This window comes from Callorhinus ursinus, unplaced genomic scaffold, assembly GCF_003265705.2.
Source record: "Callorhinus ursinus isolate GAN/ISIS: 27379988/994484 unplaced genomic scaffold, GSC_fseal_2.0 scaffold16, whole genome shotgun sequence".
NCBI lineage: Eukaryota > Metazoa > Chordata > Mammalia > Carnivora > Otariidae > Callorhinus > Callorhinus ursinus.
Genome location: NW_027397078.1, coordinates 9,176,215 through 9,203,123, shown reverse-complemented (window position 1 = coordinate 9,203,123; position 26,909 = coordinate 9,176,215). Strand labels below are relative to the sequence as shown.

The window sequence follows — 26,909 nt, the reverse complement described above, 5'->3', positions numbered from 1 at the left end:
TTGCCTCTAGGAAGAGGAATCGGGGAGAGGAACCATTCACGGCCGCTGGGAGTCCACTGGCAAAAAGAAATCGGACGCAAAAAAAAAAAAAAAAGGCTCCCCAGAAATTGGGCCACCGTGGGAGCCGCGAGACAGACTTCCCATCTGGGAAGGGCTGCCTACGGGTAATTGGGTTTGCTCGAGTTGCCTCTATAATTAATAAGTGATTTGACTTGGAGATTGGAAATAGTCGTTGAAAGGAAGCCGCGGGCGTAGGGGTGCGAGGCCCGCGAGCCTCCCTCCGAAATCCAATGACCGCGGAGGAGGACGGTTTAAGGAACACGAGGAATGTGATAATATTGGCATCTAACCTTCTAGTGTTTGAGTAATTCGTTGCTTAGCTACTTTGGATAGGCCATTATTTTGCAAACTGGAAACATTTGCAAGTGGTGATATTTTGCTCCTGCCTGACGCAGGGGCTGCAAACCTACCCCGGCTCTGCTGAACTCTTCGAAATATATATGCATAAATTGTTCCTAATGAGACCATCTGTTTTTTATGGCCCCTCTGGAAGCAGGAGGAACCCGAAGATTGCTCTGTCTTGCAGAAATCTGTGGCCAGGCAGGCCCGGGAAATAAATAGGGAAGATTAGAACGGTGTACGTGATTTAACAATATGCAGACAGGGTGTTCGGTGGTCGAAATGTATGCTCGGGTTCCCAGGGGTGCAGAGCACATAGGGTGACTCTGGGCTGCGTGGCGCCTGGGGCTTCCAGCCAGCGGGCCTCCTAGAAGGCCCAGGGACAGTGCGGATTTTCACAGCACACACGGACCTCGCTTTTGCATGTCTGGAACCTCACCAGAGTCACCACGCGAAACCGCAAACCTGCCGCCGCTCTGGGGGACCCAGGACACGTACCCGGCGGTGGGTGCCACCCCCCACTCCCCGGCGTCGCACACTAGCCAGGGCCTTCCCCTCCTCCCCTGCGGAGTTGAAAGGAGCCGAGCCTGGGGCACAGAGCCTGAGAACGCGCCTCACTCCACCCCACCCCCCGGGCCAAGGCGAGGCGCTCACCCTAGGCCTGTCCCAGAGGCTGAGCTTTCTGCCCGACGCGCGTCTGGCAGGCCCAGTGGCGCGACCTGAGCCTGCACCAAGGGTGGCAGGGCAAACACTTTTCACATTACCCGGTGGCTGTTAATTGGGCAGTGCAAAAGACGCCGAGCCTACCCCTTTGTGGTGGGGGGGAGGGGGGTCAAGAGTGGGCAGTGGGGGCTGCTTAATAATAGAGGGGCTGCCCTGGGGAGCCTCAGATATCGGTAACCCCCATGATTAATTCATAACTCTCCACTGCGCCTGGCACCGTCTCGGGTCTTTAATCGGTTCTGAATGTCAGCGAGGCTTCCCCGACAGGCTGAGCGCAGCCTTTTGAATGTGTTGAAAGTCGCTGCGCGCACACCAGGAGACAAAGTTGCCATCTGCTCCGGGGACCACGGCAACTGGGCGCTGGGAGGGGCCTTCCCGCGGCTCGGGCTGCCCCGGGCGGCCTCCTCCTCCCTGCTGGCCCCAACCCTGCCCCGGAACCTACACTGGCCCCCCGCAACATCCCCGCCCCCCCTCCCAGGGCGCACGCCTGGTGGAAACTCCGGCTCGCCGCGAAGTAGAGCGCTGCGCTGGGGCGCGCAGGGAACCTCGCCGTCACCCAGACCCAGGCCTATGCTAATGAGATTATGAACCAGGGTTGTTTGTGTGCGCGGACGCCGGGGGGGGGGGCAGATAAAGTGTGGAGACAGGGGTGAGTTAGGGGAGAAGGGGAAGCCCTGGGAGAACAAAGCTCCGGCCGTCGGCCTCCAAAGAGTCGCCGAAGTGACCGCCACAGGCTCTTGCACGGGCGGAAGCGGGGGGAGGGAGAGAGGCCGGGCCTAAAGCGCCCTCGCGGGTTTGGAGAACTAGGAGAGGGCACGGGGCGGGGGGGGGGGGGGGGGTCGGAACCCGAAGCTAAATGTTTGGCCCTTGGACTAGTTTTTAAGGAAGTGGATCTCAGGAAGGGGAGGAGGCACATCGCGCCGCGGAGAGGTAGGCGGGAGAAGCCCGGGCCCCCTCAGGCCCCCCACCCCAACCCCCAGCCGGCAGAGGGTGTGCGGTGACCGACCTCCCCGCTCCGGACCAGAAGGTGGACGGAGCCGTCTGGCCGCCGCGGGCCTGTGCTTCCGCACTCCCCAGCTCTGCGCGTCGCCTGTCCCCGAGCCCCTCGCCTCCCGACTGCAATTCCGCACTCCCGCGAGCGCTGGGGCTGCGGAATCGTTTGAGGGAGTTGGAACTGCATCAGATGAGCACGCCGGGAGGTGAGACCGGGTAGGAAATAGTCGAAACTTTGAGTTGTGCGCCGTCGCCTCTTCCCCGCCCCCCCCAACACACACACACAATTCCCCCTCCCCCTTTCCAGCCGCCACCTCCCCCACCCTCTCGATTCTTCAAGGTTTGCAGCCCAGTCTTGTCATATGGTTTTGTTTCTGTGCTGCTGCTTTTTTTCAGACACGAAAATTGGACACGTGGAGAATTAACCCGGCTGGAGAAGCGCTGGGTGCAGACTCAGACAATGGTTTCCAGCAGCGAAGCTAAAGGCAGCACCTTCCCACTTCACCCCCAGTGGCAGCAGCCTCGGTGCGCGGCGGGAACACCCGGTGGTTGCCCACCCCTCCCTCAGAGCCTAGGAAAGGTCCAGCGTGGATTGCCCCTTCCCGAGACACACACCCCTAGGTGCCCCTCGACCAGCATGCTGGCTCTGACATCATTGTCCCTGGGGTCTTTGGGGACTTACAAATAAAGGGCCTATTTTCCCCTGGGAAGGTGGGTTGCCACCCCAAATATTCATGTTTAAAGACCCAACCAGGCTCCAGGCTCTCTGTCCCTTGGCGATTCTGCCCTTCCTAGGCTGCTTGGAGCTGCGCCCTGTCCCCCCCATCGGATGAGCCGGTCTCCAGGTGGCTGGGCCCTGAGAGCAGCTTCCTTTGGCCATTGTCTTCTCCAGAGGCCCCATCCTCCACTGCAGCCCCAACCTTGGCCCCCAGCTTCTGTGAGCCACCCCATCCCCACTCCGCTCCACTGGCAGCAACCACAGCCCCCAGCCCCAGGCAGCTCCACTCGCTGAGCGGCCTGTGCACCTCGCCGGGGCACACACACCCCGCACAGAAGCTCTCTGCCTCCCCGAGCCGGTTTCTTCTTATGGCTCCTGTCAGAGCCGCTGGGGCTGTAGCAAGCTTGCATGGGGCTCCCTATGCAGCCCTGGGTCTCCCCGCAGCGCCGGCCGCAAGCTGTGAATCGGCCTTCTCGTCCCTTCCTGCAAAGGTCAAGCCATCTCCTCTCGCCTGGCCAGGGTTCACTTCTGGCCTGCGGAGCCGGCACACTGCAGCTTGGTTATGGGGATGGCGTGGGTATCCATGCAGGGGAGAAGTCACCCCCTCCCAAGCCAGAGGGCAGGGACCAAGGGATGTGAGATTCACAGTGTTTCAAAGGGAAACACTGCAGACAAACCCCAGAAAGCCATTGAGCCAGAGACTGAAGAAAGGGAGAGAAACCCAGGCCGTGGCTGTTGGGCCTTGGCTCCTGAAGGATAGGCCTTTCTCCCCCAGGGGATGCCCTAGGGGAAGGCCGGGAGAAGGGGCCCCAGTGTGTGCACTGTGTCCCGTGCAGTTCCGAGGGCCCGAGCACCTCCTCGGTCGCGTGCAGGAGTCCGAAGCGAACAAACAAGCTTGGACTTAAAATTCAGAGGCGCGGGGAGATCAAGTCAGCTGTGCTCCCCCACCCCGAGAGACCCCAGAGAGGCCTTTCTTTCACCCCAGCTCCAGAGGGGCTACTGAGTTCTGCAAGCATGCCGGAAGACTACATCTCAATGTGGAGAAAAATGAGAGGAAACACCATTAAACTTGCTTCCTCTAAAGAGCACTACCCCCAGTTTTCACTGAACTGTACCTAAAAAGTCAGGAGAGAGAACTCGTTAACTTTTGTTTGGTTTAACATTGCCAGCCTCAAGTCAACCGTGGGCCCCCCGAAGGTTTTGTAAAATATTTAATCTAGCTCAGACAATTTCCTGCAGTCCCTAACCGGACCACCCCATTTACTGAAAAGCTGCCAGAAAGCAGGCTTGACTTCAGGCTGGTAACCACAGGCCTTCCAGAGGCCTAGCCGGCTGGTACCCTGCCCTCAGGAGTCGTACAAGGCCCAGCACAGAATCCAGAGAGACCGGGATCTGGGTCACCCTGGAGTCCAAAGCGGTAAGGAAGCAGCCCAGGAAATGAAGTTAAAGACGCTGGCTTTCCTCCCTAAGCTGGTGGTGTCTGTGTGACCTGCTGGCCGTCGCCCTCCCTCAAGTCTGTGAAATGGGCCTGCGGATGTCTCACCTTTGTTGGGGTGCTGGGCATTCTGAACAGGAGCACTATCGGAGGGGAGTGATCCAATGTGTGCGCCCCAGCGCCCTCTACTCCCAGCCGTTCCCCGTTTTCCTCCAAAGCATCTCACTAGGGAACCTAGCCAGCGACAGAGGGATCCTTCGACTGCGCTGAGCCTCAGCCCCTTCCAAACGTGAGGCTCACGGGGAGAACTCCTGCTCTGCCCAGTTTCCATTCCCGCTTCCAGAATAACGAGCCGAAAACATGTGTACTGTAAATAAAGCCTGTCTAAATAAAGCACTCGGGTAAAGGCTGCCGAGAAAACACTCGGCATCGCTCTGTGCTCAGAGCGTGAGTCAGCTTCCCAGCTCCCGGGGAACAATGGGGACCTTGCCAAGGGTCCCTTTCTGTCAATCCCCGAAGGCCCCCAAGCCCGTGTGGGTGGCGGAGACGCCGGCCCATGGGGACCTTCGGCCTGGGGATTCAGGAGGGGGAAGGGAGCTCCCGACGGCGCGAGGTTGGGGTCCAGCCCCAGCGTTAGCGCCGCCAGGAATCCGTCTACCCGCAGCTGCCGCGGAGGGGTCGAGGGTTAAGCAAACACGCGGAAGAAGAGCCAGCCTGGGGTGCAGTGGGGCTGCAGACATCAGAGAGAAGGCGACGCTGGGGGCGCTCGCTATGGAGCCTCCCGGAGGGAAGGCGCCCCCTCCTCATTCCCAAGCCAGGCCCTCGCCCACTCGGCTGGCCGCCTCTCTCCTCCGCAGCCTCCCAAGCCTCGGCGGAAGCGAACGCAGCCGCTGCCGGAGTCCCCCCACTCCTCCTGCAGTCCCCCACAGGCCCCTACGCGTACGCCAGCCGCCCCACACACGTGTGCTGGGGACTCGAGGAGGCCCGGCTCGCGGTGCGCGCGCCAAGGCCCAGTGAAACTGCGTCCCTTTGAGGGAGGGCCGTGCTGGGACCCGTGGCGGCCTCCGCGCTCGGTCTTCGGTCCTCTGGGCTTGCGCGCGGAGCTGCGCAAACCTCCCCCCCCCACCGCCCCGCCAGTAGGGTTCCGACTAGGGCGGTGGCCTCTGCTCCGGCGTGGGCCGGTGGTTTCCCCAGGCCCGGTGACCTTGAGGGTCAGCGATCCACCCCGCAGGCCCGCGGTTTCCGGAGTCGCGCGGCCAGCCCTTCCTCCCCGCCTCTCCGGCCAAGGCCGCCCAGCCTCGTCGCGCGCAGCGGGCCGGCTCCCGAGCCGGGGCGGGGGCGCGGGGGGGTGGGTGTGAAAGCACCGAAGCCCTCACCCACGGCCTGCGGACACGCGCCCCAGCGGGGCCGCCGTTAGCGCTCCAGCAGCCTGAAATTGGCAAATCGTCACTGGGCAAGGTTGGAGGCGAGGCTCTGGGCAGAAGGCGAGGAAAACAAGTGAAACGGGAGGGGCGGGGTGGGGTGACGGCTCGTAAATCACCCAGCCCCACCCTCGGGCCTCACCGCAGAGGCGCCCCAGCCCCGCGGGGGATGGAGGGTCACTCGGCCACTCCTGGCCGACCTCTGAGCTCTCCCAGAGCCAGCGCCCCACCCTGAGCTCAGGCCGCTCTAGGACCAGCTCCCGGCCGGGATCGTAAACCACCCGCCCGATTCGGCGGGAAGCCGCCCTTGGACGCAGCGCGCATCCGCCCAAGGGGAAGTTTATTTATAGCTTGTAAACGTAAAGGAAACCAGACCGCGCTGGCTCGCCGCGCTCCGGCTCCTACGCTCCCCACCTGCCCACCAGGGAGGGCGCGGCGGGAGGCGAAGGGGGTGCCTTAGTTCTCTCCCAGCCCCCCAGCCCCGCTCCGCTCCGGGGAGAACAGGGTAGGAGCGTAAGAGGCTGGCAAGCCTTAAATTCCTCTCGGGGTGCCTATCAGTGCCGTGAAAGCCAGGGAGGGCGGAGGAGAGGGCCCAGGCACCGGCGTGGTTGAGGGTAGGGGCGGCCGAGCTGTCCCAGTTGGCAAGCTCCAGCCGGCAGACCCGGCAGTGCGGCGCGGGATTCCGGGCCAGGGGAAGTCCTGGAGAGCCCGGGATGGGGGCGCTCCGGGAGCCTCTCCTTGGAAGGCGGGATGCTTCCCCTGTTCTTCCCGAGCACGTGTCCTCAGCAGAGCCGGCAAGCGCTGCGCGCCTGGGGCTGCGATCCGCGGGTGACAGCGGCTGCGACCGCCCCTCCCCAATCCCCACACCTCCGTCGCCGCTTCTCCTGGGGAGCTCGAGGCTCTGGGGTGCGCTCGGGGCAGGCCCGGGGAGACGGAGAAAAGGAAAAGTGCCGGGGAGGAGATTAGGGAAAGAAGACATTAAAAAGCCCAGCCCTGAATAGACGAGCAGCCCCCGCCGCCGCCTCCCACCCCGGCCCCAGCGGCCTCTCCCAGTCCCGGCGGAGAGCACCCACCCCCGGCCTCGGCCCGGGGGGGAGGGGGGAGAATTCGTGTGTGTCTGTGTGTGTGTCTGTGTGTGTGTGTGTGTGTGTGTGCGCGCGCGCGCGCCGGGCGGGCAGTTGCGAAACGGGCTCTTGGCTGCAGCGCGGCATAATGGAGGTGGCTGGAACAATGCGCGCTTTGTGCGCGCGGGGAGTTGTTTTCCACCCGCCTCGCCCCCCTCGCTCGGGCCGTATGGCACTTTAATCCCCGCCACGGCTCGGCACAAATGCACTTGTGTCCTGCAGGTCACCGGGGCCGTGCGGCTGGAACCGACCCCCTCCATCCGCGCACCCCACCGCCGGCTGCCCCATTTCCCTTCCTGCGCACCCACCACCGCCACAATTCCCGGCGTAGACGGGTCAGCCGGCTTGGAAGCTTCCGGGCCCGCGGGCCACTTTTCTTTTCCGTGGAGACGGCGCGCTCCACACCCCCCCCCCGCTTCCTTCACGAGCTCACACACAAACACACACTCGGGCCGACTGCAGGCCCCACACTCGCCGCCCTCCCTCTCCTCGCCTCCATCCCGCCCCCGCCCCGTGCTCCGGACTCCTGCGAACAATAGTAAATGTCAACAGATTCCGCGCGGCGAGTGTCTGACTCGGCCGAGATAAGGGTGCACGGTTGGCCCCGCGCTCCGCGCCGCCGCGGGGGGAGCCCGCCCTGACCCCGGCAGGAAAGAGCCGGCTGTGACGAAAGCCATGCCCGAGTTGGGGGTTGGATAGGACGGGAGGCCACCAGTCCCAGCCGGGTGGGGGAGTCTCGCCGGGAGACCAGGCCCTGCCCCGCCCCCACCCCGCTGAACCGGGTGCTAATCGGGTCGGGGCACGGGGAAAGCGGCTGGGTCGCTGAGGCGCTCGGGCCTGCTTTCGGCTCACAATCCCAGTGCCCCGAGAACGCCGGAAAAACGCCGATCCGGGTCGGGACCCAGCCAGTTTTCGCCCTACTGGGAGCCGGCACCCGAAAGACGCGAAGGATTCGAGCGCCTGTCTCCGGAAACTCATTAAAATATTTTTTCTAAGCGCGCACACACTTTTGCAGGTCGTCCTCCTCGGTCGTCTGCAGCCCACCACCCAACCGAGTTAAAATTCGCAAATTGATTCTCACGCGTTGGTATTAATGGGTTGTTCCTCTTAAATTGTTGCCAACTTTGCTAATGGATTATTATTTAAATGATTTCTTTTTTATAAAGTACGTGTTGTTTTATAGATGCGTATTTACTTAAAGAAATCAACTGCATCTATTAACATATTAAAGAGAGAATAAAGCATCGGGGCCGGTGTAATGTACTGTTCAGCCTTACTTTGGGTGCTCGCGAAGATAGGAAAATCTTATTTGTTTAATAATAAGTCACTCATGAATATGCAAATGGCATCGGTGCAGTACCTCACTTCTGTCACTATTAATGAGTTGCAAATTAATGTGACAACAAAAGGAAAATCTATTTAGTGGAGGAACTCGGGTTCCTACCTGGGGAGATCACAAGCCGGCCTGGAACCTGGGGCTCCGGGAAAGAGAGGACCGGGCATGGACGCTTGCTCACCCAGTCCCTTCCTGGAGTCTCCACTATTGTTTGGTCTCAGGGACCTGCTTTGTCAGGAGCCCCTTAAAATTCCTGCCCCAGGCCCGAGGAAGAAAGGCTGCTCCAGGGTAATTAGGGCCAAGTGTGATTAATGGAAATCAGCCCACAGTTTGAAGTAAAGCAGTTGGTGGAGCAGATTTTGGAGGGGGAGTCTCCCCGGCTTAAAGATTCCCCAAAGCCTTTTTGGCCTCAGTTGCCTTGGGCAGTTAGGACTAGAAGTACCAAATCAGGCCTTGCAGGCCTGACCACAGGTATTAAGACAGCACCCCTATGTGCTTGCGTTTTACGAGGTGACTCTGCTGATGGGGAGTTTAAGAGCAGATCAGCTCATTTTCCTGCCGACCTACTTCCCAGAGGTTACAGACTGCAATCTGGTTGTCTTCCATTTGAGCCTTGGCTTCTTTCAGGCCCGCACATCATAGCCTGTTTTTATTTCATCGATGGATGCTGGAGAGAATGTTTCTAATCCAGTTAAGTTTGGAAACGTCTCTGAGAAAAAATAGATGTGGAGCTGCCCAGAGCGGTAGACTAATAGTTCAGGTGCCTGGGTAGTATTTCAAGAAGCCTTTTGACTAAGGGAACCTTCTGGGGAGATGCAAATATTCTGTATCTAACCTGATTGATGGCTACACGGTTATATACAAATGTAAAAATTCATCAGGCTGTACACTTTCCTATGTGTAAGTTATATCTTGTTTTGGTTATCTGTTACTGGGTAAAGCCACCTCAAAGCTTAGCGGTGTAAACAATAATCATCATTTATTTTGCCCAAGAATCTGCAATCTGGGCAGGGCTTGGCGGAGACAGCTCACCTCTGCACCATGCTGTGTCAGCTGGGGGCGGCTCGAGGATCCGTTTTCAAGATGGCTCACACACATGCTTGGCAAGTTGGTGCTGGCTCTGCTTCTTCTCTATGTGGGCCTCTCCAAAGATCACTTGGGCCTCCTCGCAGCATGGTGGCTGGTTGCCAAGAGCGAGCACCCAAGAGAGAGGGGAAATGGAAGCTGCCAGTTACTTAAGGCCGGAGCCTGGAAGCTAGCAGTGTTCATTCTGCCATATTCCATTGGCCCAGCAACCTCAGAACCCAGATTCCAGGGGGAGAAGATGTTGGTCCCTCCCTCTTATCTCTCAGTGGGGAGGTGAGTCAAAGAGTCTTGGAGCTGTGTTTTAAAACTGACACATAACTCATTTTAAACGAAAAGAGAACATGTGCCTTCCCGTTTTGCTTCCTGGCTTACTCCACCTCTACCTTCTTCGGCATCTCCTCCTTCCGCCCCACCATCAACGGGAAAAACTTGATATCCCAGTAAGCTGGTGTGCATGAGAAGACCACTTACATTTGGGTTTTAAATTGCTATTAATCTGTTGGAGTTCCAGATTTTAAAACCTAGACTTCCACAAGTCTCTAACTTCCGTTCATTAACCTTGGTTTTATTAAAAAAAAAAAAAATGAAAGCAATCATTTTCAGAGTGGTCTTTGATAAAGGCTTGATCAAGGCACGTTGACTAAATAAGATGAAATATTCTTTTTGTTTTCAGACTAAGTGTTCTTAAACTGTTCCACACATATGACTTGAGCGAATTTTTCCTAAACATTTTCTTTTATTTTATATTTTTAAAGTCATCTCTACACCCAACGTGGGGTTCAAACTGACGACCCTGAGATCAAGAGTCACGTGCTCCACCGACTGAGCCAGCCAGACACCCCCCTAAACATTTTAGACTGCAATATACATATATACATGTGTATATATATATATGCATATTTCGTTTTTATCTTCTTTTCGAGCATTCAAGGGAACGCTTGAATGGACAAACTTATGACCCTAATAAGCAAAACCTCCCCGAGGACTCAAACATTTGTAAATCAAATCAATTAAATTTGTAAATATAGTGAAGCTCCACTTGGCTTAAACAATTGCCACGGTGCTTTCCAAGTCAAATCTTAATTCCTTTTACCTGAAACCTGCAAGCTTAACGTCTGTTATACAATTTCAAGTCGGAATCCTAAGGCTCGTCCCTCAGATTCTTTACTAACCCCCACGTTTTCACAAACGTTCCACATTAAATGGTATACGCAGATTGTTCCTGAATGTAACAACCACATACCACTACAGTAGGTTTGATTGATTTCATCTTCTCCATGTTCAATTCTCAACCTTCCCGAGGTTAAGAGGACCCCCCTCTGAGGAATGTGTTTTGCCATCTCGAGGGAGTTGAGGTTTCTTGATGTAGGGGACAAATTTAAGGGTTTGGAATAATCAGGAGATTACTGGCTCTACTTTCATTGGAATGTTGGAACCTGAGGGGGGTGGATGGGGTTGTCTGAACCTACTGGGACCTGACCCTTTGTCTTTCACTAGGCTATTTTACAACTCAAGAAGGCACAGATACCTAATGGCACTGTGAATACTTCTGGCCTACAAACAAGCAAATAAACTTCCATCCGGGAGAGAGAAAACCCCCACCCCCAACCCCAAAAGCCGGTATTGCATTCATTTGCAAATTTATTTCAATATTCCCCACATATAAATGTTTCTATTCTTGCAATTCTCCTCTGAATGGGTTGGAATAGCTCACCCATTCCTTCATTTAATTAATGGGTTAAATAAAATCTTTGACAAGTATTCATTTTTACATTTGTATGAGAGTCGTGATTCGGGCTTCTTTGGAGAATCTCCCTTTGACGTCGGTCAACGGTTCCTCACGCTGTATGGATATTTGTGGCCAGCTAGAAGTTGGAGGCCAGGATGCAGGATATAGGCCCTACAGATCTCCAGGGAGAATTTGCTTACACCCCAGACCCCAACAGAGCCCTTTTTAATCCTGTTTATAGTTGCTATGACAACTGAAGCTCCAAAGCCATCCCCTTCAGGTGGAATTATTTTCTTAACCTCAAGTTCCAAGTTCAAGGTAAATGCCACGCTGCTTCTTTTCTAACCGCTGAGCTCTCTGCACTCTGTCATCTGATCGGAGGAGAGGGAAATATGTAGTCACCTTCCACGTTGCCTCAACACTTGATTGGATCCAATTAACTTAACTTACATCTGTGGTGGTTTTTAAAAATGTCCACAAATTCTTTGATTCTCCTCCCTTCAAAGGGTGGAGGCTAATTTTTCCTTCCTGTAGTTGTGGGCGGTACTTAGTGACTCACTTCTAATGGATAGAATGTGACTGCAGGTGACATCCATGAGTAGGATATACAAGGCATTGTGGCTTCCTCGTTGCTCTCTGGGGGAAGCTAGCTGCCCTGTCCTGCGCCCATTCAAGCAGCCCTGTGGGGCGAGCCAAGTGGCAATAAACTGAGGTCTCCTGCCAACAGCCTTGGGAATGAGCCATCTCAGAAGAAGGTCTTCAGCCCCAGCAGAACACTCAGATGATGGCAGCCCCAACGAGCATCTTTTTCTCTAAGATTTATTTATTTATTTGAGAGAGAGAGAGAGCACATGCACCGCATGAGCAAGGGGGAGGGGCAGAGGGAAAGGGAGAGAGAGAATCTCCAGCAGACTCCCCACTGAGTGCAGGGCTCGATCCCACCACCCTGAGATCATGACCTGAGCCAAAATCAAGAGTCAGCCTCTTACCCCACTGAGCCACCCAGGCGCCCCCCCCACACCAACCAACATCTTGACTGCAGCCTCATGAGAGTCCCTGAGCTACACCCATTCAGCTAAGCTGCTCCAGAATTCCTGACCCACGGAAACCCTGAGATAATAAATGTTTGTTGTTTTAAGCCACCGAATTGTGGGGTGGCTTGTTAGGCAGCAATAGATAACTAATACATGAGTCAATCTTGCATTCCGACATAGCTCTAAACCATTCTAATGACATGAAACACATTTCTCTTTCGCCTAGATTGGGTGGATGTGCTTCTTCTAACCTCAAAGGAAGACACCCACCCATTTCTCTCAACCTTGAGAACCATTGCCTAAACGCCATGAGGAATACAACCTACATCACATTGCAGCGAGTAAGAGAAAAGAGTGAACTAAATATATAGCAAAATAATGTTTCCAGCAATAACGGGATGATAAACTAGCAGAAGTAAAACAGTTTTAAATAGTTCTTTGATCACTTTGCAGTTGAAAGTCAGATCTTTGTAAGAATTCATTACCATTTTAACTTACAGAGAGGAACCATGGTTGGAGATAGTCAGAAGGAAACAAAACACACATTCATACCCTACAAGAAGCCACCAAAAGCGTGAAGAGCAAAACCAGGATGACTAAGTTCTAGATGAGCGAATCTCCTATAGGTATGCCCCGAAGTGCAACTTAAAGATAAAAGAACATTTCTATGTGCATGGTATTTTTCAACGACCAAAATGGTAAAACATTTGAAGGGTGACCTAAATGACTCAGGTTGCTTCCTGTCACAGGGACAGGGTCTTGGTAGTGTCGCCAAGACTCTCCTTCTCAAAAAGAGTGGGTAAACCATCACATATTCAAATTACTTTTTAAAATTTTTTTTCCTAAAGACTTTATTTATTTATTTGAGAGAGTGAGCGAGCAAGAGAGCCTGAGCAGGGGGAGGAGGGGCAGAGGGAGAGAGAAACAGACTCCCCTCCAAGCAGGGAGCCCAATGTGGGCGGGGCTCGATCCCAGGTCTCTGGGATCATGACCTGAGGCAAAGGCAGACACTTAACAGACCGAGCCCACCCAGGCGCCCCTCCAATTGCTTTGTTCCACTCCTTTCTGTGAGCTTAGATGGGAAGAGGGATGGTGTGTGTGCGTGTGTGTGTGTGTGTGTGACACTCTTCCACAAAGGATTTGAGTAAATTTGTAAAAAAAAAAAAAAAAAAATTAACACACCAGTACAAAAGTATAAATAGTCAAAAACAGAATCTGGGAGAATCTAAGAATAGAAGGATGAGACAATATGAAGGCCATAGAAGGAATACGTCTTTCTAGCAATTTGTTAGCCTTCAGTATCCATTCATTTGAACAATCTGTATTTTGCGCAGCTACTGTAAGCTAGGTGGCACTGATACCAAAAAATGTAAGATGGGGCCCATGGATAAAGATGCTCCCAATCTAGAAGAGGGAAGCAGGGACACAAAGCATAGTGATGTGCAATAAAGTGTTGCAGACATTTCAACAAGTCTTTGTAGGTTAGTGGGTATACATACAACCAGAATTGTGTACCCATGTTCACCAAAGAGCAGGATTCCCTGCGGTACTATCCATAATGGCCCCAAACTGGAAACTACCCAAATGCCCATCAACAGTAGAATAGAGAAAGAAACTGTTATCTTCCCACCGTGGAATACTATACAGTGGTGAGAATAAGCAACCCATAATCACACTTAGCAATATGGAGGGATCTCGTAAACATGATACTGAGCGGGAGAAGGCAGACATTGAAAGGCACCTACTGTAGGATTCCACATATCCAACGTTTAAAACTCTCCTTGGCAGTTAGAGGTCAGGATAATAGTTACCCCCTAGGAGGAGGGCGTAGTGACCAAGAGGAGGCAAAAGGGCCACCTCCAAAAGACCAGGAAAGTTCTGTTCCTTGCTGCCTGCACCACCAGTATGACAAGTCTTTTTGGTTTATGACAATCCGTTGAGTGATACACTTACGATACATGTGCTTTTCTGGGTGTGTGCTATCCTTCGATAAAACGTGCAAGAAAAAAAATCCACCCTTCCATAGAGTGGGTGGGCTGACGGGGGAGAAAAGTGGTTACTTCATCTCAGGGTGGAGAGCTTAAGAAAATCTTCCTGGAGAAAGTGATGCAGGCCTTGCTGGTCTTCACAAAGGTGCGCGCATTAGCCTTGGGGATGAATGCAAGAAGGTGTTCCCAGAGGGTGGATATGGAAAAGCAAACCCAGCGAGGCTGGAACAAGCCTGAGCACTGGGGAGCTATAAGGGAAGTGTTGCAAGGAGAGAGGAGTCTGCTTCTGGCATGTTTTTATCATAGAAATGTATCTCCCCTTTGCTCATCGGGTCGACTTGGGAGCTGAAGAGGACAGGCTTGTATTTGTGGTCTGGGAAGCGCCCCTGTGAGCAGGGCAGTGGGCGGGTGGGAGCAAGCATGACTGAAGACTGGAAGAACCTTCTGTGTGGTCCAGGCCAGGGGCCCGGTGTGTGGGGGGCGGGGGGGAGGGCTGACCGGCTGGGTTCTGGGGACGGAGAGGAGGAGAGCACTAAGGGAGAGCGGGAGCTGCCATAGAAGAAAAATGAGAAAGAACATCAGAAAGTGAGAAGAATGAAAAACGGGTATTTTTAAAGCTTCCGGTAAAACACATTTAAAAATACAGTCTGTTCAGCTGTCTATAAAAGCAACTTCACTGAATTCTTAAGAAGGACAGAATCAGTCATCAAAGGGATGCCCCGATTTCTCTCTGAACTAGGGCTTCTTAACTTGGGATCTGCAGCTAGAAATCGGGCAACTTGTGAACTTGGACGGGAAATCTTTTTATTGTTCTCTTCGTTCGTCTTTAACTGAAAGTTAGCATTTCCTTTGGCAGTGCGTGTAGGTAACGATTACAACTGTATTAGTAGCATCTATGACGTGGTCACCAATCAAAATCACAGATATTTTCATATCACATTACAGCTGATGCCAATATCTCAATATATTGATTACACTCATCACTAATGCGAAATTATGGTATTTGTTAGACCTGCTGCTAGATCTCTTTATTTAATTTGTAATTAAAGAGGCACATCAATTAGTGTTCTGGTTATCTTTGCTATGTAACAAATTGCCTCCAAATTTAGTGGCTGAAAACAGCAACAATCATTTCTTTTGCTCTCAAACCTGAAGTGTGGGCCGGGCTTGGCACACTGTCTTGTCTCTCTATTCCAGGTAATGTCAGGGGCCTCATATGGGATGATCCAAATGACTGGGGCTCCTTGGGCGTTTGTCTGTGCCTCTAAGCAGTATCCTAGCGTCTCCATGTGCTCTGTCCAAGCGAGCTCTCCATCATAGCAACCTCTGGTACGGGGACTTCATACATGGTGGCTCACAGCTCCAAAAAGAGTGCTCCAGGGGCGCCTGGGTGGCTCAGCCAGTTAAACGTCTGACTTCGGCTCAGGTCATGTTTCAGGGTCCTGGGATGGAGCCCCATGTCAGCTCTCAGGGGGGAGTCTGCTAGTCCCTCTTCCCCCCCCCCCCCCCTTCTCTCCCTCTCTCTGTCTCAAAAAAAAAAAAAAAGAGTGTTCCAGAGAATAAGGAAGAAGCTGCCAGGCTTCTTCTGACCAAGCCTTAGAACTTCCAGAATGTTGAGTGGGCAAAATGGGCCAAAGGGGTCACAAGATACACATTTCCAGTTATAAAATAAGTAAGTCACAGAGATGTAAAGTACAGTATGGCAACAGTAGTTAATAATACCGATAACCGTATTACATATTTGAAAGTTGCTAAGAAAGTAAATCTTAAAATTTCTCATCACAAGAAAAAAAACAATTTCGTAACTATACAAAATGTTACAAGATGTTACCTGGACTTACAGTGGTTTTACAACATATGCAAGTATGGCATCTTTGTGTTGTACATCTGAAATGAATATAATGTTATTGTCAATTGCACCTCAATTAAAAAAAAAAAAAGTTCCAGAATGTCCCTTGGGCCATGTTCTATTGCTCAGGCAAATCTCTTTAAGGTCAGCCTGGTTACAGGCTCTCAATGAGGGAAGCATCAAAGAATTTGTGGTCGCACTGACTATATCACAAATTTGTGGGGTTTTGGTGGTTTTTTTTAAATCTACTTATTTATTTGACAGAGAGAACACAAGTGGGGGAAGGGGCAGAGAGAGAGGGTATCCAAGCAGACTTGTGCTGAGAGCAGAACCTGGCACAGGGCCCCATCTCAGGAGCCATGAGATCAGGACCTGAGCCAAAACCAAGAGTTGGATGCTTCACCAACTGAGCCAGCCAGGAACCCCATGTCCCTTTTATTCTACTCACTAGAAGCCAGCTACCAGGTCTAGCCCACAGACAAGGAAAAGAGAATTTGGCTCCACCTCTCCAAGGGAGAGGTCTTAAAGAATTTGTAGACATATTCTTTAAACCATCACAATTACCTACATGTACCTAAAAGCACATATTTTTCTAAAATAATGTATCAGTTGAGATGGTTTTGCCTCTTCAACTGTCACAACCCAAAGCTCTCTTATTCAAACTTCCCACAAATCTTTGACAGTGATTTCGTCTGCACTACACTGCGCCCATGACCTGACGCAGCTTTCCAGGGCATGGAGCGCCCCCTGCCCAACTGGGTAGTTTGAGAGCCTCCACGTTCTGTGCGGAAATTTTACCCAAAGTTACTAGTACTCATTGCCCAACCATTAGGCTTTGTCTTTCATGCTTTCTTTCTGTGTGCATTTGTGGCCCCCACGGTCGACCCACAGACTCTTGCTTTCAAAAGCAAGCTTTAAAGGGCTTATTCACGACAACGATATTCATACCGTAACCAGGAATAACGACTAAACCTTGGTTAACCTTCTTTGCCTCTGCAATGGACTGAATGTCTCTCCCTTCCGCCTCCTCCTGCAAATTCCTGTGCTGATATCTGACCCCCAAGGTGATGCCATTAGGAGGTGGGCCTTTGGGTGGCAATTAGGTCCTGAGGGTGGAGCCCTCCTGAAAGGGATTAGTGCCTTCTTTTTTTTTAATGTTTTATTTGACAAAGAGAGACAGCGAGAGAGGGAACACAAGCAGGGGGAGTGGGAGAGGGAGAAGCAGGCTTCCCGCTGAGCAGGGAGCCCGATGCGGGGCTCGATCCCTGAGTGCTGGGATCATGACCTGAGCCGAAGGCAGACGCTTAACGACTGAGCCACCCAGGTGCCCCGGATTAGTGCCTTCTAAAAGAAGCCCCCGAAGCGCCCCGTTCCCTTCTGCCATTTGAGGTCGCAGTAAAAACATGACCACCGTCTATGAACCAGGAAGCAGGCTCTCGCCAGACTCCCAGTCTGCCAGTGCCTTGATCTTGGACTTCCCAGCCTCCAGAACCGTGAGAAGTGTTTATAAGCCACCCAGTCTATGGTATTCTGTTAGAGCAGCCTGAAAGCCTGCCTGCCTTCTTCCTTCTTTCCTGCCTTCCTTCCTGCCTGCCTTCCTTCTTTCCTTTTTCCTTTCCTGTAAACCAATTCTGTTAGGTGACCTGTATTGATTGAGGCCATTTCAGGTTAATGGGTCTTCCCCAAACACCACTTTGTTGTTCAAAATACTCATTGATGGTGTTCTCCAAAGCAAGAGATCTTGTTGGGACTCAAATATAAAGCAACTGTCACCACGCCAGCGGATTGGTAAGTTCTGGACTGTTCACAGAATGGAACACTACATTGCAAGGAGTGAACTAACTACAATCATGCATAACCACGTGGGCCAGATCTCACAAATTACATGTTGAGCAAAAGAAGCCAAACACAAAAGAATATGCACAGTAGGGATGCCCGGGTGGCTCAGTCGTTAAGCATCTGCCTTCAGCTTAGGTCATGATCCCAGGGTCCTGGGATCGAGCCCCGCATCGGGCTCCCTGCTCCGCGGGAAGCCTGCTTCTCCCTCTCCCACTCCCCCTGCTTGTGTTCCCTCTCTCGCTGTGTCTCTCTCTGTCAAATAAATAAATAAGATCTTAAAAAAAAAAGAATACGCACAGTATGCTTCCATTTATATAAAATGTAAAAACCTGTCAAACTAATCTATCCTGCTAGACAACAAGCTAGGAGTTATCCCCTGTGGGAAGGCAACCAGAAGGGGCCAGAAGGGGCCACAAGGGGCCTTCTGGGGTGCTGGTCATGTTCTCTTTCATCTGGGTGCTGGTTACACGGGTATGTTCACTTTGTGAAAATTCATGTATTCATCAATGTGGATATTTATGATTTGAGTACTTTTTTATATGTTACATTTCAATAAAAACAGTTGAGGGGAATGTTGGTTGTGTGGCTGAGCAATAGAAACAGAGTGAGGGAGACAATGCACTTGCTACCTTCCCAGGGCTTCTAGTCTGGTGTGGGGTGGGGCGGGGTGCAGATAATAAACACACAACCCCAGGGGCGCCTGGCGGGGTCAATCGGTTAAGCGTCTGACTCTTGGTTTTGGCTCAGGTCATGATCTTATGGGTCGTGGGATCAAGCCCTGCTTCAGGTTCCCAGCTCAGTGGGGAGTCTAGTCTGCTTGAAGATTCTCTCCCTCTGCCCCTACCCCCTACCCCCACCCCTGCGCGTGCATATGTGTGAGCGTGCTCTCTCTCTCCAAAATAAATAAGTCTCTTAAAGCACACACACACAATGTAATCATGTGCATGATCATTACTTTATTTAAAAAGAAATGTGGGGCGCCTGGCCGGCTCAGTCAGTAGAACATGCGACTCTTGATCTTGGGGTTGTGAGTTCAAGCCCCACGTTGGGTGTAGAAATGACTTACAAAAATAAAATCTTTGAAAAACAAAAAGAACTGTGTGCTGGGCAAAGGAGTGTATAAAGAGGTATAGAGAAGTCGGATACAGCTTCCCTGGAAAAGTGAACTTAAGCCGAGACTTGAAATTTCACCAGACGTGGGGGCGGGAGGGGGAGTGTTTCCAGGCAGAGGGAACTGCATGTGTGAAGGGAGAGGAGAAGGAGGGCCAGAATGAGTGAGGAGAAGTAGATAAGAGCTGGCCATGCAGGTCTTAGGGTGCGTCTCTCTGTAAAAACCATAGAAAGTTCTAGAAAGTCGAGAGCAGGAGTGACTCGAGGGGATCCGCCTTTACAAAGAGCTCTCAGGAAGCAGGGTGGATGGAGAAGGAAGGAAGGAGACGGAGGGAGTGGGGAGCTGTACAGGTGGCCAGAGGAGACAGAGTGGGGGTGTTTAGGAGGGCAGGACAGTTGGCCATCAGTTGGACTGATTATCTGTGGGAGAGGACAACCCCCTGGTTTATGGTGTGCACAGCTGGGAAGGTGATGCAGCCGCTCATCAGACAGGGAGTCCCTCCAGAAAGTACTACCATGAGGTCGCTGTTGACCAGTTGGGAGTTTGAGTTACCTGTGACCACCCCAGCAAGCCTTACAGCAGCTGACATGCCTTTCGCACCGAATCCGTTCATCATGCTAAGCATTGTCCTAAACCAGTTACTTACAGGATCCCAATTAATCCTTCAGGCAACCCAGGGCATTACTCTTGTTCTAGTCTACAGAGAAGGCCATTGATTTGAACTCAGATCAGACCCGAGTTGAAATGCAGATTTGACCACATTCTCTTTGCCTTTTTCCCCCCTACTATTCATTTCTTTTTTCTTTCTTTTTTTTTTCTTGAGTAATGTAACAATGTTACTGTAGTTTCAGGTGTACAACATAGTGATTCAACTTCTATATTACATTATGCTCGCCGCAAGTGTAGCTACCATGCAAAATAAAATGGGACACTTCACGAATTTGCGTCTCGTCCTTGAGCAGGAAACATGCTAATCTTTGTATTGTGCCAATTTTAGTGTACGTGCAGCCAAAGCGAGCACTCTGCTACTCATTCTTAAGGGAAACTGCAGTATCAGTTAGGATTAGGGTCGGTTATGTGGCGCAGAAAGGCTATAATAATAGTTGCCTGACAAGAGAGATGCTTATTTCACATAATCCATGTCAAACTTTGAAAGTTTCCTTGCTTTCTTGTGTAAGATGTTCCAGACTCAGCTTGTATTTTCTGCTCCAGGTCTGGAATCAGTCAGTTCTCCAAAAAGCCCTGATTCTTTTCAGTGGAAAATGGTATCTAGAGGCCACAGTTTAGGGACACCTGGCTGGCTCAGTCCTTAGAGCATGCGACTCTTGATCTCCAGGTCGTGAATTCAAGTCCCATGTTGGGTGTAGAACCTACTCCAAAAAAAAAAAAAAGAATAGAGGCCACAGTTTGCACAGTTTGGATACTAGGTTTTCTAAAGAGGCACAGAATGCCCAGAGTCGGGGCTGTGTTTCCAGCCTCCCTTGCACCTAGCTATGAGTGTATGACTAAATTCTCATCCATGGCACATATGGAGCTGTTTGCGATGACTTCTGGGAGATATCTTACAAGAGGCAGGTGTGACTTGTCCCTTCCTTCTCCCTGCTATCTGGAATGTGGATATGATGGCCAGCACTCTGGCAGCTTCACTGAACCATGAGGTAAAAGCCGTGTGTGGGGGAAAAAAAAAAAAAAGCCGTGTGTGGAGAGAGACAGAGCAAAAGTTGGTATGGCGACACAGCACTGCTTACCTCTAGACTTCCTTATTGTGAAAGAGATTTAAACTTCTATTTTGCGGGGCACCTGCGTGGCTCAGTTGGTTAAGCGACTGCCTTCGGCTCAGGTCATGATCCTGGGGTCCTGGGACTGAGTCCTGCGTCAGGCTCCCTGCTTGACAGGGGGACTGTTTCTCCCTCTCCCTCGGCCACTCCCACTGCTTGTGCTCTCCTGCTCTCTCTCTGCCAAATAAATTAATAAAATCTTTAAAAATAAAAAATAAAAATAAATAAACTTCTATTTTGTTAAAAAAAAAAACCTTCTATCTTATTTAAGTCACTATTATTTTATTCACGTGCTGTTTTTGTTCACCCTTTTGGTTTTGGCCCTCAAATCCAAAGCTGTTCTCTACTGGTATAGCAGAGTGTTGATTAAATACATCCTAGGACAATAAAATACCATGTCAACCATCAAAAATATTGACAAAGAAGTATAGTCATTCACATTGAAAGATGTTTGCCATATATTGTTTTAAAAGCTGCTTATAAAGCACACGAAAACAAAACAAAACAAAACAGAGAGATGCACAGAAAAAGAAAATTGAAAGCATAATCACCCAAACCTTGCCTCCCCCCTCCCCCCCCCCCCCCCCCCCCCACCATGGGCTTGCAGTTCATTTGTATAATAAAAAATTTTAAATTTTTAAATTAAAAGAATTTTTTAAACTCCTGCCATACACTGGATTCCCTGATTTATTTATCAGGAAATTAACCAAGACCCCAGGCTCGCCGGCCTCACTGCACTGTTTCTCTGAGCCAGAGGCTCTTGAAGTGGTCTCTTTGCCCCTACACAGGGGTTGAATCATCTGGAAATTTGTATGCCGTATTTTTGTGCGAGTGAAAAAAATCTCCAGGCCATACACCGGAGTTTGCAAACTGGTGAGCCCCAGAGCCTAACCGGGGTGGTTTTATTTGGCCTACACAGCGTTTTTATCAATGTCATGAACGACTGTGAGGGCTCACATAAAACCCGGATTACTGGCTTCTCTTCTGGAGAGTCCGAAGACATGGCAGCGGTCTGACGCAGGGCATCACCGGCCCCTTTCCACAGGGCCCTGTTCCGTCCACGGGTCAGCCCAAGACAGGGCACGGATGGGCAGCGGGGCCCGAACTGCTCGTGCGGGTTGCTTCGTGAAACATTACAGCCCTCCCCAGGCACTTCAGTGGGGTTCCTTGGTTTCCATGCACTCAAGGATTTCCCGCCTGTAAAGATTTGGAGCATGTGCGGGGCAGAGGAAGCATGATGGCTTTAAAACATGCCTCCAGATTCTTTGACACTCTTCCCACACAAGATGGAATCTAAACCATCTCTTTTTGAATACAGGCCGGCCTCAGCTACTCACTGGTAGCAAATAGAACATGATGAGTAGTGGCATTGTGGGTCATGAAAGGAAACACAACTTCTTTGGTGTGTTTTGTTTTGTTTTTTAAGATTTATTTATTTATTTGAGAGAGAAAGAGCACGAACAAGGGGAGGGGCAGGGGGAGAGGGACAAGGGAACTCCCCACTGAGGGCAGAACCCAACGTGGGGCTCGACATGGGGCTCGATCCCGGGACCCTGGGATCATGACCTGAGCCGAAGGCAGACGCTTAACCGACTGAGCCACCCAGGCGCCCCAGGCAACACAGCTTCTGAGTGGTCCCCGCTTTTAAGGGATGCTTGCCTTTGGAACCCAGCCAAACCAGAAGTTCCTTTTTGACATCTTTATTGAAATATAATTCACATGCCATAAAATTCACTCACTCAAAGTGTATAATTCAAGGGTTTTAGTGTCATCACAGACTCGTGCAACCATCACCGTGATCAGTTTTAGAGTACTTTCATCACCCACCAAAAAAGCCCCAGGGGCGCCTGGGTGGCTCAGTTGGTTAAGCGACTGCCTTCGGCTCAGGTCATGATCCTGGAGTCCCGGGATCGAGTCCCGCATCGGGCTCCCTGCTCAGGGGGGAGTCTGCTTCTCCCTCTGACCCTCTTCCCTCTCATGCTCTCTGTCTCTCATTCTCTCTCTCTCAAATAAATAAATAAAATCTTTAAAAAAAAAAAAAAAGCCCCAGACTCCCCTCTCCCCTCCCTCCCCCAGCCCCCAACAACCACGAATCTACTTTCTGTCTTTGTAGACGTGCCCATTGTGGACCTTTCGTACAAATGGAATCGTACAATACGTGGTCTTGTGTGTCTGGCTTCTTTCACTCAGCATCATGTTTTCACGGTCCATCCGTGATGTAGCAGGTGCCACTCCTTCTTTCCTTTTAGTGGCTGAATCATATTCCATTGTGTGGAGAGACCTCATTTTCACATTTATCCATTCATTAGTTGATGGGCATCTGGTTTCTATCTACTGCTTGGATCTTAGGAATCACACTGCTACGAATGTCTACAAGTTTTTCTCTGGGCATATGTCTTCGTATCTCTTGGGTACACATCTGGGAATGGAATTGCCGGGGCAGGCTTACGGGAAATTTTCTATTTAACAATTTTTTTTAAAAGATGTTATTTATTTATTTGACAGAGAGAAAGCGCGCACGCACAAGGGAGTGGCAGGCGGAGTGGCAGGCAGAGGGAGAGGGAAGGGGGAAAGGCAGGCTCCCCACCACCACCCAGCAGAGAGCCCAACGCGGGGCTCGATCCCAGGACCCCAAGATCATGACCTGAGCCGAAGGCAGACACTCAACCAATTGAACCACCCAGGTGCCCCTCTAATTTAACATTTTGAAGCACTGCCAAACTCTTCTCCAAAGTGGCCGCATCGTTTTATATTCCCATCAGTTGTGCATAGGGTTCCAATTTCTCCATATCCTCGCCAATACCTGTTTTGTCTGTCTTTTGATTACAGCCATCCTAGTGGGTGTGAAGTGGTAGCTCACCGTGGTTTTGATTTGCATCTCCCTGATGACTAATGATGTCGAACATATTTTCTTGTACTTATTGGCCACTTACATATCTTCTTTGCAGAAATGTCTATTCCAATCCCTCACTCATTTTTTTGTTGTTGTTGTTTTCATTTATTTGAGTAAGCTCTCTACCCAACGTGGGGCTTAAACTCATGACCCTGAGATCAAGAGTTGCACGCTCCTCCAACTGAGCCAGCCAGGTGCCCCTCCTTTACCCATTTTTTAATTGGGTAATTTAATTTGTCCTTTTATTATTGAATTGTAAGAGTTCTTTATATATTCTGGATATAAGTCCTTTATCAGATGTATGATTTGTGAATATTTTCTCGCAGTCTATGGGTTGTCTTTTCACTTTCTTGATGGTATCATTTGCAGCACAAAAGTTTTTAATTTTGAGGGTGCCTGGGTGGCTCAGTTGGTTAAGCGACTGCCTTCGGCTCAGGTCATGATCCTGGAGTCCCGGGATCGAGTCCCGCATCGGGCTCCCTGCTCAGCAGGGAGTCTGCTTCTCCCTCTGACCCTCTTCCCTCTCCTGCTCTCTATCTCTCATTCTCTCTCTCTGAAATAAATAAATAAAATCTAAAAAAAAAAAGTTTTTAATTTTGAAAAAGCTCAATTTATTTTTTCTTTGGTTGCTTGTGCTTTTGCTGTCATATCTGAAAAAGCATTGCCTAACCAAGATTCACTCCTTTTCTCCTTAAAGTTGTATAGTTTTGGTTCTCACACTTAGGTCATTGGTCCATTTTGAGTTAATTTCGGGGTACAGTGTGAGGTAGGGGCCCAACTTCATTCTTTGTGCGTGGATTCAGTTTTCCCAGCATCATTTGTTAAAAAGAGTGTCCTTTCTGCCACTGAGTAGTCTTGGCACCCTGGTCAATGTTCTATATGTCCTTATGCCAGTATAAGCCATAACGCTTGGGGCTGATTTCGTTTTATTCAACCAGTCCCCGATTAGAGGTACGTGGGCTGCTTCCAATCTTTTGCTATTACAAAAACTTCTACAGGGGCACCCGGCATCCTAAAATCTTAAAAAAAAACACAGACACACAAAAAAACCCTGCTCCAGAGTATAGCTTTCTGCATACATCCTCTCGTGTATTTTGTAGTAATATCTTTGGGATCAATTCCTAGAAGTGTGATTGCCACACCAAAGGGTAAATTTGCTCGATGTTGCCCAATTTCCCCCTATAATGGCTGTACCATTTTATATTCCAACCAGCAAGGTATGAAAACGCCTGTTTCCACACCGCCTCCCCCACAGAGTATGTTGTCAAACTTTTGGGCTTATGTCCATGTGACAGGGGCAACATAGTAATTCACATTCTTCTTCTTCTTAGCAAGATTGAACGTCTTTTCACATGTTTAAGGGCCATCTGCAGTATTTTCTATGACCCTCCTAGTCACATGGTGTATATTTTCCTATCAGGTTGTTGACCTTTTCCTACCCTGCTTTCAAAAGAATGAGCTAATGTTCTAAAGAAGGACAACAGGTCCAACACAACAGAGAATTACAATTTCAATAAAATGTAATAAAATGGGGTGACTTTATGCAACTGTCACAACTGGAACAGGGGTCAGCAGGGAGGGGAGAATGGATAGAAGGAATCAAAGGAGGGGCGCCTGGCTGGCTCAGTCAGTAGCGCGTGTGACTCTTGAACTTGGGGTCGTGAGTTCGAGCCCCACCCACGTTGGGTGTGGAGCCTACTTAAGAAAAAATTTTTTAAAAATACAGTATTTGAAGGAATCGAGTGAAAGAGAGAGGCAGTTGAAGGAAGGAGTGATACGAACCTTCCTTGCTTCTTTTATTGGAGGATTGAAATCCAGCGGTGTAACGCAGCCACCAGGCCACCTTAGAAAGGTCTCGCCCTTTTAGCCCGAAGCCTTTGGTTGGGAACGTTATTAGCACTTGTATAGACCTTGAAAATCCCGCAGAGTTGGGGGTCGCAGAGGCTGAGGCAAAAGTTAAGCCTTGGGCCAATCACCTAGCCTCAAAGTTGCCTCCAAAATGTATTCAGGGTCATGCTCCCGCCCGCCAGCAAGATTAATCTGTAGAGAAAAGCCGGGCAGATAAGAGATCATTGCAAACTCTTAGGATTTTCCTTCTGGAATTGTAGACATAGGATGTGCCTGAAGACCAGAAACTGTTTACTTCTGTTATTTTAAGCATCACACAGGTTTCAATCAGAAGAAACTTCTGCTTCCAAAGTTCATATCCGGAGCCTGCTCCCTTTCTTCTTTCTTTTCTTTCTTTCTTTTTTTCTTTTCTATTATTTCTTTTATTTTCTTTTCTTCCTTCCTTCCTTCCTTCCTTCCTTCCTTCCTTCCTTCCTTCCTTCCTTCCTTCCTCTCTCCCTCCCCCCTCCCTTCCTTTTGTCTTCCTCCTCCTTCCCCCCCTCCCCCACCCGGTAACCATTTCCCTCCCTCTGCTGCCCCCCTAGGTGACAACTATCCTGAATCAGGTCTGTATCACTCCTCTTCTGTTTTTTATCTTTACCAACTAGTCAGAAACCCATTAAGACCATAACAGGGGATGGTGCCTGTTTGTAATGTTCCATAAATGTGTCATGCCATGCACATTCTTCTGTAAATTACCTTCTATTTTGATCAGTTATGTCTGGGACATGCATCTACCTTGGTTGCTGTAGCTCGGGTCTAGTATCTCATTGGATGACTGTAAGCCAACTTATTTATCCACTCGTCTGCTCCAACACCCCCTCCCCGGAGAGGCCTTCCCTGGCCTGCCCACTCATCTAGAGCCGGCCTTTTCATTCTTTTTCCTTCTCTTCCTCTCTTTAATATAAGCACACCGAGGAAAAACACCAGCTCCCAAAAGCAGATGTGGCCCTTGCTAACCCTGCCCCCAGTCCTTTCTCACAGCACGTGGGACCCAGGGAAAGTGTGTACGTGTTTAGGTGTTTGGGTAGGCCAAGAGGCAGAGGCAAGCTGGAATGGGACAGGAAAGCAAGTCTTGGGGAAGTAAGCAGGAAAAGGTGAAGGGGAGCCTTCACACCCTGGTCAGGTGGGCCACTTGCAGAAGGTGAGGGAAGGAAGGTGGGGTGCGTGGGACTCGGAGGGAGTGCATTCCAGTTCAGCCAGGCCCTTGCGTCCTAAGCCAGGCCACCCACTGGAGGAGGCCCACGTCTTGCCAGAATGAGCCTGGCTCAGCACGGCTGCTATGCTCAGTCACCGGCTGGGAAGGGCCCACAGGAAGTGTGGCCTTGGCCTGAACGTGGGGCCGGATCCAGGGGAGCCGTGGCCTGGACCATGGGTGGACTATGCCCCCCAGGGCAGGTGTGAGCTGTGCCTTCTCGTGGCCCGCTCTGGCCAGCGACTTGGCTTTGGCTGCCTGTCTGCAGGGACTCCATGAGGACCTCTCTGCTCGGGTTGGAGACCTGGCGGCCCAATCCATCCTCAGAAATCTGTTCGTCTGAGCCAGGGGGCTCTCGGAAGGAGGGCGCT

General features: G+C 50.9%; 1 long non-coding RNA gene and 1 other non-coding gene across 2 annotated transcripts; one reads left to right on the top strand and one right to left on the bottom strand.

The window, feature by feature from the left end:
- The first annotated feature begins 1,997 nt into the window (after window positions 1–1,997).
- Window positions 1,998–3,916, top strand: LOC141374273 (uncharacterized). Its single transcript, XR_012381028.1, has 3 exons — window positions 1,998–2,052; window positions 2,147–2,321; window positions 2,512–3,916. It is a non-coding gene; the product is annotated as an uncharacterized lncRNA (long non-coding RNA).
- A 15,786-nt stretch (window positions 3,917–19,702) lies between these two features.
- On the bottom strand, window positions 19,703–19,806 carry LOC112813056 (U6 spliceosomal RNA). Its single transcript, XR_003205437.1, has one exon. It is a non-coding gene; the product is annotated as a U6 spliceosomal RNA (small nuclear RNA).
- Window positions 19,807–26,909: the final 7,103 nt, after the last annotated feature.